The sequence below is a fragment of the Dendropsophus ebraccatus genome, chromosome 1, assembly GCF_027789765.1.
Source record: "Dendropsophus ebraccatus isolate aDenEbr1 chromosome 1, aDenEbr1.pat, whole genome shotgun sequence".
NCBI lineage: Eukaryota > Metazoa > Chordata > Amphibia > Anura > Hylidae > Dendropsophus > Dendropsophus ebraccatus.
The window spans coordinates 234,195,989-234,214,834 of record NC_091454.1 but is presented as its reverse complement, the minus strand read 5'-3'; positions in this window follow the sequence as shown (position 1 = coordinate 234,214,834).

The following is an 18,846-nucleotide window of genomic DNA, read 5'->3' as shown; positions in this document are numbered from 1 at the left end:
ACAGTATGCCACATATAGTACATAGTACAGTATGCCACATATAGTACAGTATTACCACATATAGTACATATAGTACAGTATGCCACATATAGTACAGTATGCCACATATAGTACATATAGTACAGTATGCCACATATAGTACAGTATGCCACATATAGTACAGTATTACCACATATAGTACATATAGTACAGTATTCCACATATAGTACAGTATGCCACATATAGTACAGTATTACCACATATAGTACAGTATGCCACATATAGTACAGTATGCCACATATAGTACAGTATTACCACATATAGCACATATAGTACAGTATGCCACATATAGTACAGTATTACCACATATAGCACATATAGTACAGTATGCCACATATAGTACAGTATTACCACATATAGTACATATAGTACAGTATGCCACATATAGTACAGTATTACCACATATAGTACAGTTTTACCACATATAGTACAGTATGCCACATATAGTACAGTATTACCACATATAGTACATATAGTACAGTATGCCACATATAGTACAGTATTACCACATATAGTACATATAGTACAGTATGCCACATATAGTACAGTATTACCACATATAGTACAGTATTACCACATATAGTACAGTATGCCACATATAGTACAGTATTACCACATATAGTACATATAGTACAGTATGCCACATATAGTACAGTATGCCACATATAGTACATATAGTACAGTATGCCACATATAGTACAGTGTTACCACATATAGTACATATAGTACAGTATGCCACATATAGTACAGTATGCCACATATAGTACATATAGTACAGTATGCCACATATAGTACAGTATTACCACATATAGTACATATAGTACAGTATTACCACATATAGTACATATAGTACAGTATGCCACATATAGTACAGTATGCCACATATAGTACAGTATGCCACATATAGTACAGTATGCCACATATAGTACATATAGTACAGTATTACCACATATAGTACATATAGTACAGTATTACCACATATAGTACATATAGTACAGTATTACCACATATAGTACAGTATGCCACATATAGTACATATAGTACAGTATGCCACATATATTACAGTATTACCACATATAGCACATATAGTACAGTATGCCACATATAGTACAGTATGCCACATATAGTACATATAGTACAGTATTACCACATATAGTACAGTATGCCACATATAGTACAGTATGCCACATATAGTACATATAGTACAGTATGCCACATATAGTACAGTATGCCACATATAGTACATATAGTACAGTATGCCACATATAGTACAGTATGCCACATATAGTACATAGTACAGTATGCCACATATAGTACAGTATTACCACATATAGTACATATAGTACAGTATTACCACATATAGTACAGTATGCCACATATAGCACATATAGTACAGTATGCCACATATAGTACATATAGTACAGTATGCAACATATAGCACATATAGTACAGTATGCCACATATAGCACATATAGTACAGTATGCCACATATAGTACATATAGTACAGTATGCCACATATAGTACAGTATACCACATATAGTACAGTATGCCACATATAGTACAGTATGCCACATATAGTACATATAGTACAGTATGCCACATATAGTACAGTATTACCACATATAGTACAGTATACCACATATAGTACAGTATGCCACATATAGTACAGTATGCCACATATAGTACATATAGTACAGTATGCCACATATAGTACAGTATGCCACATATATTACAGTATTACCACATATAGCACATATATTACAGTATGCCACATATAGTACAGTATGCCACATATAGTACAGTATGCCACATATAGTACAGTATTACCACATATAGTACAGTATTACCACATATAGTACAGTATTACCACATATAGTACATATAGTACAGTATTACCACATATAGTACAGTATGCAACATATAGTACATATAGTACAGTATGCCACATATAGTACATATAGTACAGTATGCCACATATAGTACAGTATGCCACATATAGCACATATAGTTCAGTATGCCACAAATAGTACATATAGTACAGTATGCCACATATAGTACAGTATGCTACATATAGTACAGTATGCCACATATAGTACATATAGTACAGTATTACCACATATAGTACAGTATGCCACATATAGTACAGTATGCCACATATAGTACATATAGTACAGTATGCCACATATAGTACAGTATGCCACATATAGTACAGTATTACCACATATAGTACAGTATTACCACATATAGTACATAGTACAGTATGCCACATATAGTACAGTATTACCACATATAGTACAGTATTACCACATATAGTACAGTATGCAACATATAGCACATATAGTTCAGTATGCCACAAATAGTACATATAGTACAGTATTACCATATAGTACATGTAGTACAGTATGCCACATATAGTACATATAGTACAGTATGCCACATATAGTACATATAGTACAGTATGCCACATATAGTACAGTATGCCACATATAGTACAGTATGCCACATATAGTACAGTATTACCACATATAGTACATATAGTACAGTATTACCACATATAGTACAGTATGCCACATATAGTACAGTATTACCACATATAGTACATATAGTACAGTATGCCACATATAGAAAAGTATGCCACATATAGCACATATAGTACAGTATGCCACATATAGTACAGTATGCCACATATAGTACAGTATTACCACATATAGTACAGTATTACCACATATAGTACAGTGTTACCACATATAGTACATATAGTACAGTATGCCACATATAGTACAGTATTACCAGATATAGTACAGTATTACCACATATAGTACAGTATGCCACATATAGTACATATAGTACAGTATGCCACATATAGTACAGTATGCCACATATAGTACATATAGTACAGTATACCACATATAGTACAGTATGCCACATATAGTACATATAGTACAGTATTACCACATATAGTACAGTATGCCACATATAGTACATATAGTACAGTATTACCACATATAGTACATATAGTACAGTATTACCACATATAGTACATATAGTACAGTATGCCACATATAGTACAGTATGCCACATATAGTACATATAGTACAGTATTACCACATATAGTACATATAGTACAGTATTACCACATATAGTACATATAGTACAGTATGCCACATATAGTACAGTATTCCACATATAGTACATATAGTACAGTATTACCACATATAGTACATATAGTACAGTATTACCACATATAGTACATATAGTACAGTATGCCACATATAGTACAGTATGCCACATATAGTACATATAGTACAGTATGCCACATATAGTACATATAGTACAGTATTACCACATATAGTACAGTATGCCACATATAGTACATATAGTACAGTATGCCACATATAGTACAGTATGCCACATATAGTACATATAGTACAGTATTACCACATATAGTACATATAGTACAGTATTACCACATATAGTACATATAGTACAGTATGCCACATATAGTACAGTATGCCACATATAATACAGTATGCCACATATAGTACATATAGTACAGTATTACCAAATATAGTACATATAGTACAGTATGCCACATATAGTACAGTATTACCACATATAGTACAGTATTACCACATATAGTACATATAGTACAGTATGCCACATATAGTACAGTATTACCACATATAGTACATATAGTACAGTATGCCACATATAGTACAGTATGCCACATATAGTACATATAGTACAGTATGCCACATATAGTACAGTATGCCACATATAGTACAGTATTACCACATATAGTACATATAGTACAGTATGCCACATATAGTACAGTATGCCACATATAGTACATATAGTACAGTATGCCACATATAGTACAGTATTACCACATAAAGTACATATAGTACAGTATGCCACATATAGTACAGTATGCCACATATAGTACAGTATTACCCAATATAGTACATATAGTACAGTATGCCACCTATAGTACAGTAATGCCACATATAGTACAGTATGCCACATATAGTACATATAGTACAGTATTACCACATATAGTACAGTATTACCACTTATGGTACAATAGTACAGTATGCCACATATAGTACAGTATTACCACATATAGTACATATAGTACAGTATGGACACATATAGTACAGTATGCCACATATAGTACATATAGTACAGTATGCCACATATAGCACATATAGTACAGTGTGCCACATATAGCACATATAGTACAGTATGCCACATATAGTACATATAGTATACAGTATGCCACATATAGTACAGTATACCACATATAGTACAGTATGCCACATATAGTACAGTATGCCACATATAGTACATATAGTACAGTATGCCACATATAGTACAGTATTACCACATACAGTACCAGTATACCACATATAGTACAGTATGCCACATATAGTAGCAAGTATGCCACATATAGTACAGTATGCCACATAGAGGACATGTATGTACAGTATTCCCATATAGTGCATATAGTACAGTATGCCACATATAGTACATAGTACAGTATGCCACATATAGTACAGTATGCCACATATAGTACATATAGTACAGTATGCCACATATAGTACAGTATGCCACATATAGTACATATAGTACAGTATGCCACATATATTACAGTATTACCACATATAGCACATATAGTACAGTATGCCACATATATTACAGTATGCCACATATAGTACAGTATGCCACATATAGTACATATAGTACAGTATGCCACATATAGTACAGTATTACCACATATAGTACATATAGTACAGTATTACCACATATAGTACAGTATGCCACATATAGCACATATAGTACAGTATGCCACATATAGTACATAGTACAGTATGCACATATAGCACATATAGTACAGTATGCCACATATAGCACATATAGTACAGTATGCCACATATAGTACATATAGTACAGTATGCCACATATAGTACAGTATTACCACATATAGTACAGTATGCCACATATAGTACATATAGTACAGTATTACCACATATAGTACAGTATGCCACATATAGTACATATAGTACAGTATGCCACATATAGTACAGTATACCACATATAGTACAGTATGCCACATATAGTACATATAGTACAGTATGCCACATATAGTACAGTATGCCACATATAGTACAGTATTACCACATATAGCACATATAGTACAGTATGCCACATATAGTACAGTATTACCACATATAGTACATATAGTACAGTATGCCACATATAGTACAGTATTACCAGATATAGTACAGTATTACCACATATAGTACAGTATGCCACATATAGTACATATAGTACAGTATTACCACATATAGTACAGTATGCCACATATAGTACATATAGTACAGTATTACCACATATAGTACATATAGTACAGTATTACCACATATAGTACATATAGTACAGTATGCCACATATAGTACAGTATGCCACATATAGTACATATAGTACAGTATCCACATATAGTACAGTATGCCACATATAGTACATATAGTACAGTATTACCACATATAGTACATATAGTACAGTATTACCACCTATAGTACATATAGTACAGTATGCCACATATAGTACAGTATGCCACATATAATACAGTATGCCACATATAGTACATATAATACAGTATTACCACATATAGTACATATAGTACAGTATGCCACATATAGTACAGTATTACCACATATAGTACAGTATTACCACATATAGTACAAATAGTACAGTATGCCACATATAGTACAGTATGCCACATATAGTACAGTATGCCACATATAGTACAGTATTACCACATATAGTACATATAGTACAGTATGCCACATATAGTACAGTATGCCACATATAGTACAGTATTACCACATATAGTACATATAGTACAGTATGCCACATATAGTACAGTATGCCACATATAGTACAGTATTACCACATATAGTACATATAGTAGAGTATTACCACATATAGTACAGTATGCCACAAATAGTACAGTATTACCACATATAGTACATATAGTACAGTATTACCACATATAGTACAGTATTACCACATATAGTACAGTATTACCACATATAGTACATATAGTACAGTATGCCACATATAGTACAGTATGCCACATATAGTACAGTATTACCACATATAGTACAGTATGCCACATATAGTACAGTATGCCACATATAGTACATATAGTACAGTATTCCACATATAGTACAGTATTACCACATATAGCACATATAGTACAGTATGCCACATATATTACAGTATTACCACATATAGCACATATAGTACAGTATGCCACATATAGTACAGTATGCCACATATAGCACATATAGTACAGTATGCCACATATAGTACAGTATGCCACATATAGTACATATAGTACAGTATGCCACATATAGTACATATAGTACAGTATGCCACATATAGTACAGTATTACCACATATAGTACATATAGTACAGTATTACCACATATAGTACAGTATTACCACATATAGTACATATAGTACAGTATGCCACATATAGTACAGTATGCCACATATAGTACATATAGTACAGTATGCCACATATAGTACATATAGTACAGTATGCCACATATAGTACAGTATTACCACATATAGTACATATAGTACAGTATGCCACATATAGTACAGTATTACCACATATAGTACATATATTACAGTATGCCACATATAGTACAGTATTACCACATATAGTACATATATTACAGTATGCCACATATAGTACAGTATGCCACATATAGTACATATAGTACAGTATGCCACATATAGTACAGTATGCCACATATAGCACATATAGTACAGTATGCCACATATAGCACATATAGTACAGTATGCCACATATAGTACATATAGTACAGTATGCCACATATAGTACAGTATACCACATATAGTACAGTATTACCACATATAGTACATATAGTACAGTATGCCACATATAGTACAGTATACCACATATAGTACAGTATGCCACATATAGTACAGTATACCACATATAGTACAGTATGCCACATATAGTACAGTATGCCACATATAGTACATATAGTACAGTATGCCACATATAGTACAGTATTACCACATATAGTACAGTATACCACATTTAGTACAGTATGCCACATATAGTACAGTATGCCACATATAGTACAGTATGCCACATAGAGTACATATAGTACAGTATTACCACATATAGTACATATAGTACAGTATGCCACATATAGTACATAGTACAGTATGCCACATATAGTACAGTATACCACATATAGTACAGTATGCCACATATAGTACAGTATACCACATATAGTACAGTATGCCACATATAGTACAGTATGCCACATATAGTACAGTATTACCACATATAGTACAGTATACCACATTTAGTACAGTATGCCACATATAGTACAGTATGCCACATATAGTACAGTATGCCACATAGAGTACATATAGTACAGTATTACCACATATAGTACATATAGTACAGTATGCCACATATAGTACATAGTACAGTATGCCACATATAGTACAGTATGCCACATATAGTACATATAGTACAGTATGCCACATATAGTACAGTATGCCACATATAGTACATATAGTACAGTATGCCACATATAGCACATATATTACAGTATGCCACATATATTACAGTATTACCACATATAGCACATATATTACAGTATGCCACATATAGTACAGTATGCCACATATAGTACAGTATGCAACATATAGCACATATAGTTCAGTATGCCACAAATAGTACAGTATTACCATATAGTACATGTAGTACAGTATGCACATATAGTACATATAGTACAGTATGCCACATATAGTACATATAGTACAGTATGCCACATATAGTACAGTATGCCACATATAGTACAGTATGCCACATATAGTACAGTATTACCACATATAGTACATATAGTACAGTATTACCACATATAGTACAGTATGCCACATATAGCACATATAGTACAGTATGCCACATATAGCACATATAGTACAGTATGCCACATATAGTACATATAGTACAGTATTACCACATATAGTACAGTATGCCATATATAGCACATATAGTACAGTATGCCACATATAGTACAGTATGCCACATATAGTACAGTATTACCACATATAGTACATATAGTACAGTATTACCACATATAGTACAGTATGCCACATATAGTACAGTATTACCACATATAGTACAGTATTACCACATATAGTACAGTATGCCACATATAGTACAGTATTACCACATATAGTACAGTATTACCACATATAGTACATATAGTACAGTATTACCACATATAGTACAGTATGCCACATATAGCACATATAGTTCAGTATGCCACATATAGTACATATAGTACAGTATGCCACATATAGTACATATAGTACAGTATGCCACATATAGTACAGTATTACCACATATAGTACATATAGTACAGTATGCCACATATAGTACAGTATGCCACATATAGTACAGTATGCCACATATAGTACATATAGTACAGTATGCCACATATAGTACAGTATGCCACATATAGTACAGTATTACCACATATAGTACAGTATGCCACATATAGCACATATAGTACAGTATGCCACATATAGCACATATAGTACAGTATGCCACATATAGTACATATAGTACAGTATGCCACATATAGCACATATAGTACAGTATGCCACATATAGTACATATAGTACAGTATGCCACATATAGCACATATAGTACAGTATTACCACATATAGTACATATAGTACAGTATGCCACATATAGTACAGTATACCACATATAGTACAGTATGCCACATATAGTACAGTATACCACATATAGTACAGTATGCCACATATAGTACAGTATGCCACATATAGTACATATAGTACAGTATGCCACATATAGTACAGTATTACCACATATAGTACAGTATACCACATTTAGTACAGTATGCCACATATAGTACAGTATGCCACATAGAGTACATATAGTACAGTATTACCACATATAGTACATATAGTACAGTATGCCACATATAGTACATAGTACAGTATGCCACATATAGTACAGTATGCCACATATAGTACAGTATGCCACATATAGTACAGTATGCCACATATAGTACATATAGTACAGTATGCCACATATAGCACATATATTACAGTATGCCACATATATTACAGTATTACCACATATAGCACATATATTACAGTATGCCACATATAGTACAGTATGCCACATATAGTACAGTATGCAACATATAGCACATATAGTTCAGTATGCCACAAATAGTACAGTATTACCATATAGTACATGTAGTACAGTATGCCACATATAGTACATATAGTACAGTATGCCACATATAGTACATATAGTACAGTATACCACATATAGTACAGTATGCCACATATAGTACAGTATGCCACATATAGTACAGTATTACCACATATAGTACATATAGTACAGTATTACCACATATAGTACAGTATGCCACATATAGCACATATAGTACAGTATGCCACATATAGCACATATAGTACAGTATGCCACATATAGTACATATAATACAGTATTACCACATATAGTACAGTATGCCATATATAGCACATATAGTACAGTATGCCACATATAGTACAGTATGCCACATATAGTACAGTATTACCACATATAGTACATATAGTACAGTATTACCACATATAGTACAGTATGCCACATATAGTACAGTATGCCACATATAGTACAGTATTACCACATATAGTACAGTATTACCACATATAGTACAGTATGCCACATATAGTACAGTATTACCACATATAGTACAGTATTACCACATATAGTACATATAGTACAGTATTACCACATATAGTACAGTATGCCACATATAGCACATATAGTACAGTATGCCACATATAGTACATATAGTACAGTATGCCACATATAGTACATATAGTACAGTATGCCACATATAGTACAGTATTACCACATATAGTACATATAGTACAGTATGCCACATATAGTACAGTATGCCACATATAGTACAGTATGCCACATATAGTACATATAGTACAGTATGCCACATATAGTACAGTATGCCACATATAGTACAGTATTACCACATATAGTACATATAGTACAGTATGCCACATATAGTACAGTATTACCACATATAGTACAGTATTACCACATATAGTACATATAGTACAGTATGCCACATATAGTACAGTATGCCACATATAGTACATATAGTACAGTATTACCACATATAGTACAGTATGCCACATATAGTACATATAGTACAGTATTACCACATATAGTACAGTATTACCACATATAGTACATATAGTACAGTATTACCACATATAGTACATATAGTACAGTATTACCACATATAGTACAGTATGCCACATATAGCACATATAGTACAGTATGCCACATATAGTACAGTATGCCACATATAGTACAGTATTACCACATATAGTACAGTATTACCACATAGAGTACAGTATTACCACATATAGTACAGTATGCCACATATAGTACAGTGTTACCACATATAGTACCTATAGTACAGTATACCACATATAGTACAGTATGCCACATATAGTACATGTAGTACAGTATGCCACATATAGTACAGTATTACCATATAGTACATGTAGTACAGTATGCCACATATAGTACATATAGTACAGTATGCCACATATAGTACAGTATGCCACATATAGTACAGTATTACCACATATAGTACAGTATCCACATATAGTACAGTATGCCCACATATAGTACAGTATTACCACATATAGTACATATAGTACAGTATTACCACATATAGTACAGTATGCCACATATAGTACAGTATTACCACATATAGTACATATAGTACAGTATTACCACATATAGTACAGTATGCCACATATAGTACAGTATTACCACATATAGTACATATAGTACAGTATGCCACATATAGAAAAGTATGCCACATATAGCACATATAGTACAGTATGCCACATATAGTACAGTATGCCACATATAGTACAGTATTACCACATTATAGTACAGTATTACCACATATAGTACAGTGTTACCACATATAGTACATATAGTACAGTATGCCACATATAGTACAGTATTACCAGACTATAGTACAGTATTACCACATATAGTACAGTATGCCACATATAGTACATATAGTACAGTATGCCACATATAGTACAGTATGCCACATATAGTACATATAGTACAGTATTACCACATATAGTACAGTATGCCACATATAGTACATATAGTACAGTATTACCACATATAGTACATATAGTACAGTATTACCACATATAGTACATATAGTACAGTATGCCACATATAGTACAGTATGCCACATATAGTACATATAGTACAGTATTACCACATATAGTACAGTATGCCACATATAGTACAGTATGCCACATATAGTACATATAGTACAGTATGCCACATATAGTACAGTATGCCACATATAGTACATATAGTACAGTATTACCACATATAGTACATATAGTACAGTATACCACATATAGTACATATAGTACAGTATGCCACATATAGTACAGTATGCCACATATAATACAGTATGCCACATATAGTACATATAGTACAGTATGCCACATATAGTACATATAGTACAGTATGCCACATATAGTACAGTATTACCACATATAGTACAGTATTACCACATATAGTACAAATAGTACAGTATGCCACATATAGTACAGTATGCCACATATAGTACATATAGTACAGTATGCCACATATAGTACAGTATTACCACATATAGTACATATAGTACAGTATGCCACATATAGTACAGTATGCCACATATAGTACATATAGTACAGTATGCCACATATAGTACAGTATTACCACATATAGTACATATAGTACAGTATGCCACATATAGTACAGTATGCCACATATAGTACAGTATTAACACATATAGTACATATAGTAGAGTATTACCACATATAGTACAGTATGCCACATATAGTACAGTATTACCACATATAGTACATATAGTACAGTATTACCACATATAGTACAGTATTACCACATATAGTACATATAGTACAGTATGCCACATATAGTACAGTATTACCACATATAGTACAGTATGCCACATATAGTACAGTATTACCACATATAGCACATATAGTACAGTATGCCACATATAGTACAGTATTACCACATATAGTACATATAGTACAGTATGCCACATATAGTACAGTATGCCACATATAGTACAGTATTCCACATATAGTACAGTATTCCACATATAGTACATATAGTACAGTATTACCACATATAGTACAGTATGCCACATATAGTACAGTATGCCACATATAGTACAGTATTACCACATATAGTACATATAGTACAGTATGCCACATATAGTACAGTATTACCACATATAGTACAGTATTACCACATATAGTACAGTATGCCACATATAGTACAGTATTACCACATATAGTACATATAGTACAGTATGCCACATATAGTACAGTATGCCACATATAGTACAGTATTACCACATATAGTACAGTGTTACCACATATAGTACATATAGTACAGTATGCCACATATAGTACAGTATGCCACATATAGTACATATAGTACAGTATGCCACATATAGTACAGTATGCCACATATAGTACAGTGTTACCACATATAGTACATATAGTACAGTATGCCACATATAGTACAGTATGCCACATATAGTACATATAGTACAGTATGCCACATATAGTACAGTATGCCACATATAGTACAGTATGCCACATATAGTACATATAGTACAGTATTACCACATATAGTACATATAGTACAGTATTACCACATATAGTACATATAGTACAGTATTACCACATATAGTACAGTATTACCACATATAGTACATATAGTACAGTATTACCACATATAGTACAGTATTACCACATATAGTACATATAGTACAGTATTACCACATATAGTACATATAGTACAGTATTACCACATATAGTACAGTATTATTACATATAGTACAGTATGCCACATATAGTACAGTATTACCACATATAGTACAGTATTACCACATATAGTACAGTATGCCACATATAGTACAGTATTACCACATATAGTACATATAGTACAGTATTACCACATATAGTACATATAGTACAGTATTACCACATATAGTACAGTATGCCACATATAGTACATATAGTACAGTATGCCACATATAGTACATATAGTACAGTATTACCACATATAGTACATATAGTACAGTATTACCACATATAGTACAGTATTACCACATATAGTACATATAGTACAGTATGCCACATATAGTACAGTATTACCACATATAGTACAGTATTACCACATATAGTACATATAGTACAGTATGCCACATATAGTACAGTATACCACATATAGTACAGTATGCCACATATAGTACATATAGTACAGTATGCCACATATAGTACAGTATTACCACATATAGTACATATAGTACAGTATGCCACATATAGTACAGTATGCCACATATAGTACAGTATTACCACATATAGTACAGTATTACCACATATAGTACATATAGTACAGTATGCCACATATAGTACAGTATGCCACATATAGTACATATAGTACAGTATTACCACATATAGTACATATAGTACAGTATGACACATATAGTACAGTATTACCACATATAGTACATATAGTACAGTATGCCACATAGTACAGTATGCCACATATAGCACATATAGTACAGTATTACCACATATAGCACATATAGTACAGTATGCCACATATAGTACAGTATTACCACATATAGTACAGTATTACCACATATAGTACATATAGTACAGTATGCCACATATAGTACATATAGTACAGTATTACCACATATAGTACAGTATGCCACATATAGTACAGTATTACCACATATAGTACATATAGTACAGTATGCCACATATAGTACAGTATTACCACATATAGTACAGTATTACCACATATAGTACAGTATTACCACATATAGTACATATAGTACAGTATGCCACATATAGTACATATAGTACAGTATGCCACATATAGTACAGTATGCCACATATAGTACAGTATGCCACATATAGTACAGTATTACCACATATAGTACATATAGTACAGTATTACCACATATAGTACAGTATGCCACATATAGTACATATAGTACAGTATTACCACATATAGTACATATAGTACAGTATGCCACATATAGTACAGTATTACCACATATAGTACATATAGTACAGTATGCCACATATAGTACAGTATTACCACATATAGTACATATAGTACAGTATGCCACATATAGTACAGTATGCCACATATAGTACATATAGTACAGTATGCCACATATAGTACAGTATTACCACATATAGTACATATAGTACAGTATACCACATATAGTACAGTATGCCACATATAGTACATATAGTACAGTATGCCACATATAGTACAGTATTACCACATATAGTACAGTATTACCACATATAGTACAGTATGCCACATATAGTACATATAGTACAGTATTCCACATATAGTACAGTATTACCACATATAGTACATATAGTACAGTATGCCACATATAGTACAGTATGCCACATATAGTACAGTATTACCACATATAGTACATATAGTACAGTATGCCACATATAGTACAGTATGCCACATATAGTACAGTATTACCACATATAGTACATATAGTACAGTATGCCACATATAGTACAGTATTCCACATATAGTACAGTATTACCACATATAGTACATATAGTACAGTATGCCACATATAGTACAGTATGCCACATATAGTATAGTATTACCACATATAGTACATATAGTACAGTATGCCACATATAGTACAGTATGCCACATATAGTACAGTATTACCACATATAGTACATATAGTACAGTATGCCACATATAGTACAGTATGCCACATATAGTACATATAGTACAGTATGCCACATATAGTACAGTATTACCACATATAGTACATATAGTACAGTATTACCACATATAGTACAGTATGCCACATATAGCACATATAGTACAGTATGCCACATATAGTACAGTATGCCACATATAGTACAGTATTACCACATGTAGTACAGTATGCCACATATAGTACATATAGTACAGTATTACCACATATAGTACAGTATTACCACATATAGTACATATAGTACAGTATGCCACATATAGTACAGTATTACCACATATAGTACATATAGTACAGTATTACCACATATAATACAGTATGCCACATATAGCACATATAGTACAGTATGCCACATATAGTACATATAGTACAGTATGCCACATATAGTACATATAGTACAGTATGCCACATATAGTACATATAGTACAGTATTACCACATATAGTACATATAGTACAGTATTACCACATATAGTACAGTATTACCACATATAGTACATATAGTACAGTATGCCACATATAGTACATATAGTACAGTATGCCACATATAGTACATATAGTACAGTATGCCACATATAGTACAGTATGCTACATATAGTACAGTATGCCACATATAGTACAGTATTACCACATATAGTACAGTATACCACATATAGTACAGTATGCCACATATAGTACAGTATGCCACATATAGTACAGTATGCCACATATAGTACATATAGTACAGTATGCCACATATAGTACAGTATTACCACATATAGTACATATAGTACAGTATTACCACATATAGTACATATAGTACAGTATTACCACATATAGTACAGTATGCCACATATAGCACATATAGTACAGTATGCCACATATAGTACATATAGTACAGTATGCCACATATAGTACATAGTACAGTATGCCACATATAGTACAGTATTACCACATATAGTACATATAGTACAGTATGCCACATATAGTACAGTATGCCACATATAGTACATATAGTACAGTATGCCACATATAGTACATATAGTACAGTATGCCACATATATTACAGTATTACCACATATAGCACATATATTACAGTATGCCACATATAGTACAGTATTACCACATATAGTACAGTATTACCACATATAGTACAGTGTTACCACATATAGTACAGTATTACCAAATATAGTACATATAGTACAGTATTACCACATATAGTACATATATTACAGTATGCCACATATAGTACAGTATGCCACATATAGTACATATAGTACAGTATGCCACATATAGTACAGTATGCCACATATAGTACATAGTACAGTATGCCACATATAGCACATATATTACAGTATGCCACATATAGTACATATAGTACAGTATGCCACATATAGTACATATAGTACAGTATGCCACATATAGTACAGTATTACCACATATAGTACATATAGTACAGTATTACCACATATAGTACAGTATGCCACATATAGCACATATAGTACAGTATGCCACATATAGTACATATAGTACAGTATTACCACATATAGTACATATAGTACAGTATGCCACATATAGTACAGTATGCCACATATAGCACATATAGTACAGTATGCCACATATAGTACATATAGTACAGTATGCCACATATAGTACAGTATACCACATATAGTACAGTATTACCACATATAGTACATATAGTACAGTATGCCACATATAGTACAGTATACCACATATAGTACAGTATGCCACATATAGTACAGTATGCCACATATAGTACATATAGTACAGTATGCCACATATAGTACAGTATTACCACATATAGTACAGTATACCACATATAGTACAGTATGCCACATATAGTACAGTATGCCACATATAGTACATATAGTACAGTATTACCACATATAGTACATATAGTACAGTATGCCACATATAGTACATATAGTACAGTATGCCACATATAGTACAGTATGCCACATATAGTACAGTATGCCACATATAGTACAGTATTACCACATATAGTACATATAGTACAGTATGCCACATATAGTACAGTATGCCACATATAGTACATATAGTACAGTATGCCACATATAGCACATATATTACAGTATGCCACATATATTACAGTATTACCACATATAGCACATATATTACAGTATGCCACATATATTACAGTATGCCACATATAGTACAGTATTACCACATATAGTACATATAGTACAGTATGCCACATATAGTACATATAGTACAGTATGCCACATATAGTACATATAGTACAGTATGCCACATATAGTACATATAGTACAGTATGCCACATATAGTACATATAGTACAGTATGCCACATATAGCACATATAGTACAGTATGCCACATATAGTACATATAGTACAGTATGCCACATATAGTACAGTATACCACATATAGTACAGTATGCCACATATAGTACAGTATGCCACATATAGTACATATAGTACAGTATTACCACATATAGTACAGTATTACCACATATAGTACATATAGTACAGTATGCCACATATAGTACAGTATTACCACATATAGTACAGTATTACCACATATAGTACATATAGTACAGTATGCCACATATAGTACAGTATGCCACATATAGTACATATAGTACAGTATGCCACATATAGTACAGTATTCCACATATAGTACAGTATGCAACATATAGCACATATAGTTCAGTATGCCACAAATAGTACATATAGTACAGTATGCCACATATAGTACAGTATTACCACATATAGTACATATAGTACAGTATGCCACATATAGTACAGTATGCCACATATAGTACAGTATTACCACATATAGTACATATAGTACAGTATTACCATATAGTACATGTAGTACAGTATGCCACATATAGTACATATAGTACAGTATGCCACATATAGTACAGTATGCCACATATAGTACAGTATGCCACATATAGTACAGTATTACCACATATAGTACATATAGTACAGTATTACCACATATAGTACATATAGTACAGTATTACCACATATAGTACAGTATGCCACATATAGCACATATAGTACAGTATACCACATATAGTACAGTATTACCACATATAGTACATATAGTACAGTATGCCACATATAGTACATATAGTACAGTATTACCACATATAGTACAGTATGCCACATATAGTACATATAGTACAGTATTACCACATATAGTACATATAGTACAGTATTACCACATATAGTACAGTATGCCACATATAGTACATATAGTACAGTATGCCACATATAGTACATATATTACAGTATGCCACATATATTACAGTATTACCACATATAGCACATATATTACAGTATGCCACATATAGTACAGTATGCCACATATAGTACAGTATGCAACATATAGCACATATAGTTCAGTATGCCACAAATAGTACAGTATTACCATATAGTACATGTAGTACAGTATGCCACATATAGTACATATAGTACAGTATGCCACATATAGTACATATAGTACAGTATGCCACATATAGTACAGTATGCCACATATAGTACAGTATTACACATATAGTACAGTATTACCACATATAGTACATATAGTACAGTATTACCACATATAGTACAGTATGCAACATATAGCACATATAGTACAGTATGCCACATATAGCACATATAGTACAGTATGCCACATATAGTACATATAGTACAGTATTACCACATATAGTACAGTATGCCACATATAGCACATATAGTACAGTATGCCACATATAGTACAGTATTACCACATATAGTACAGTA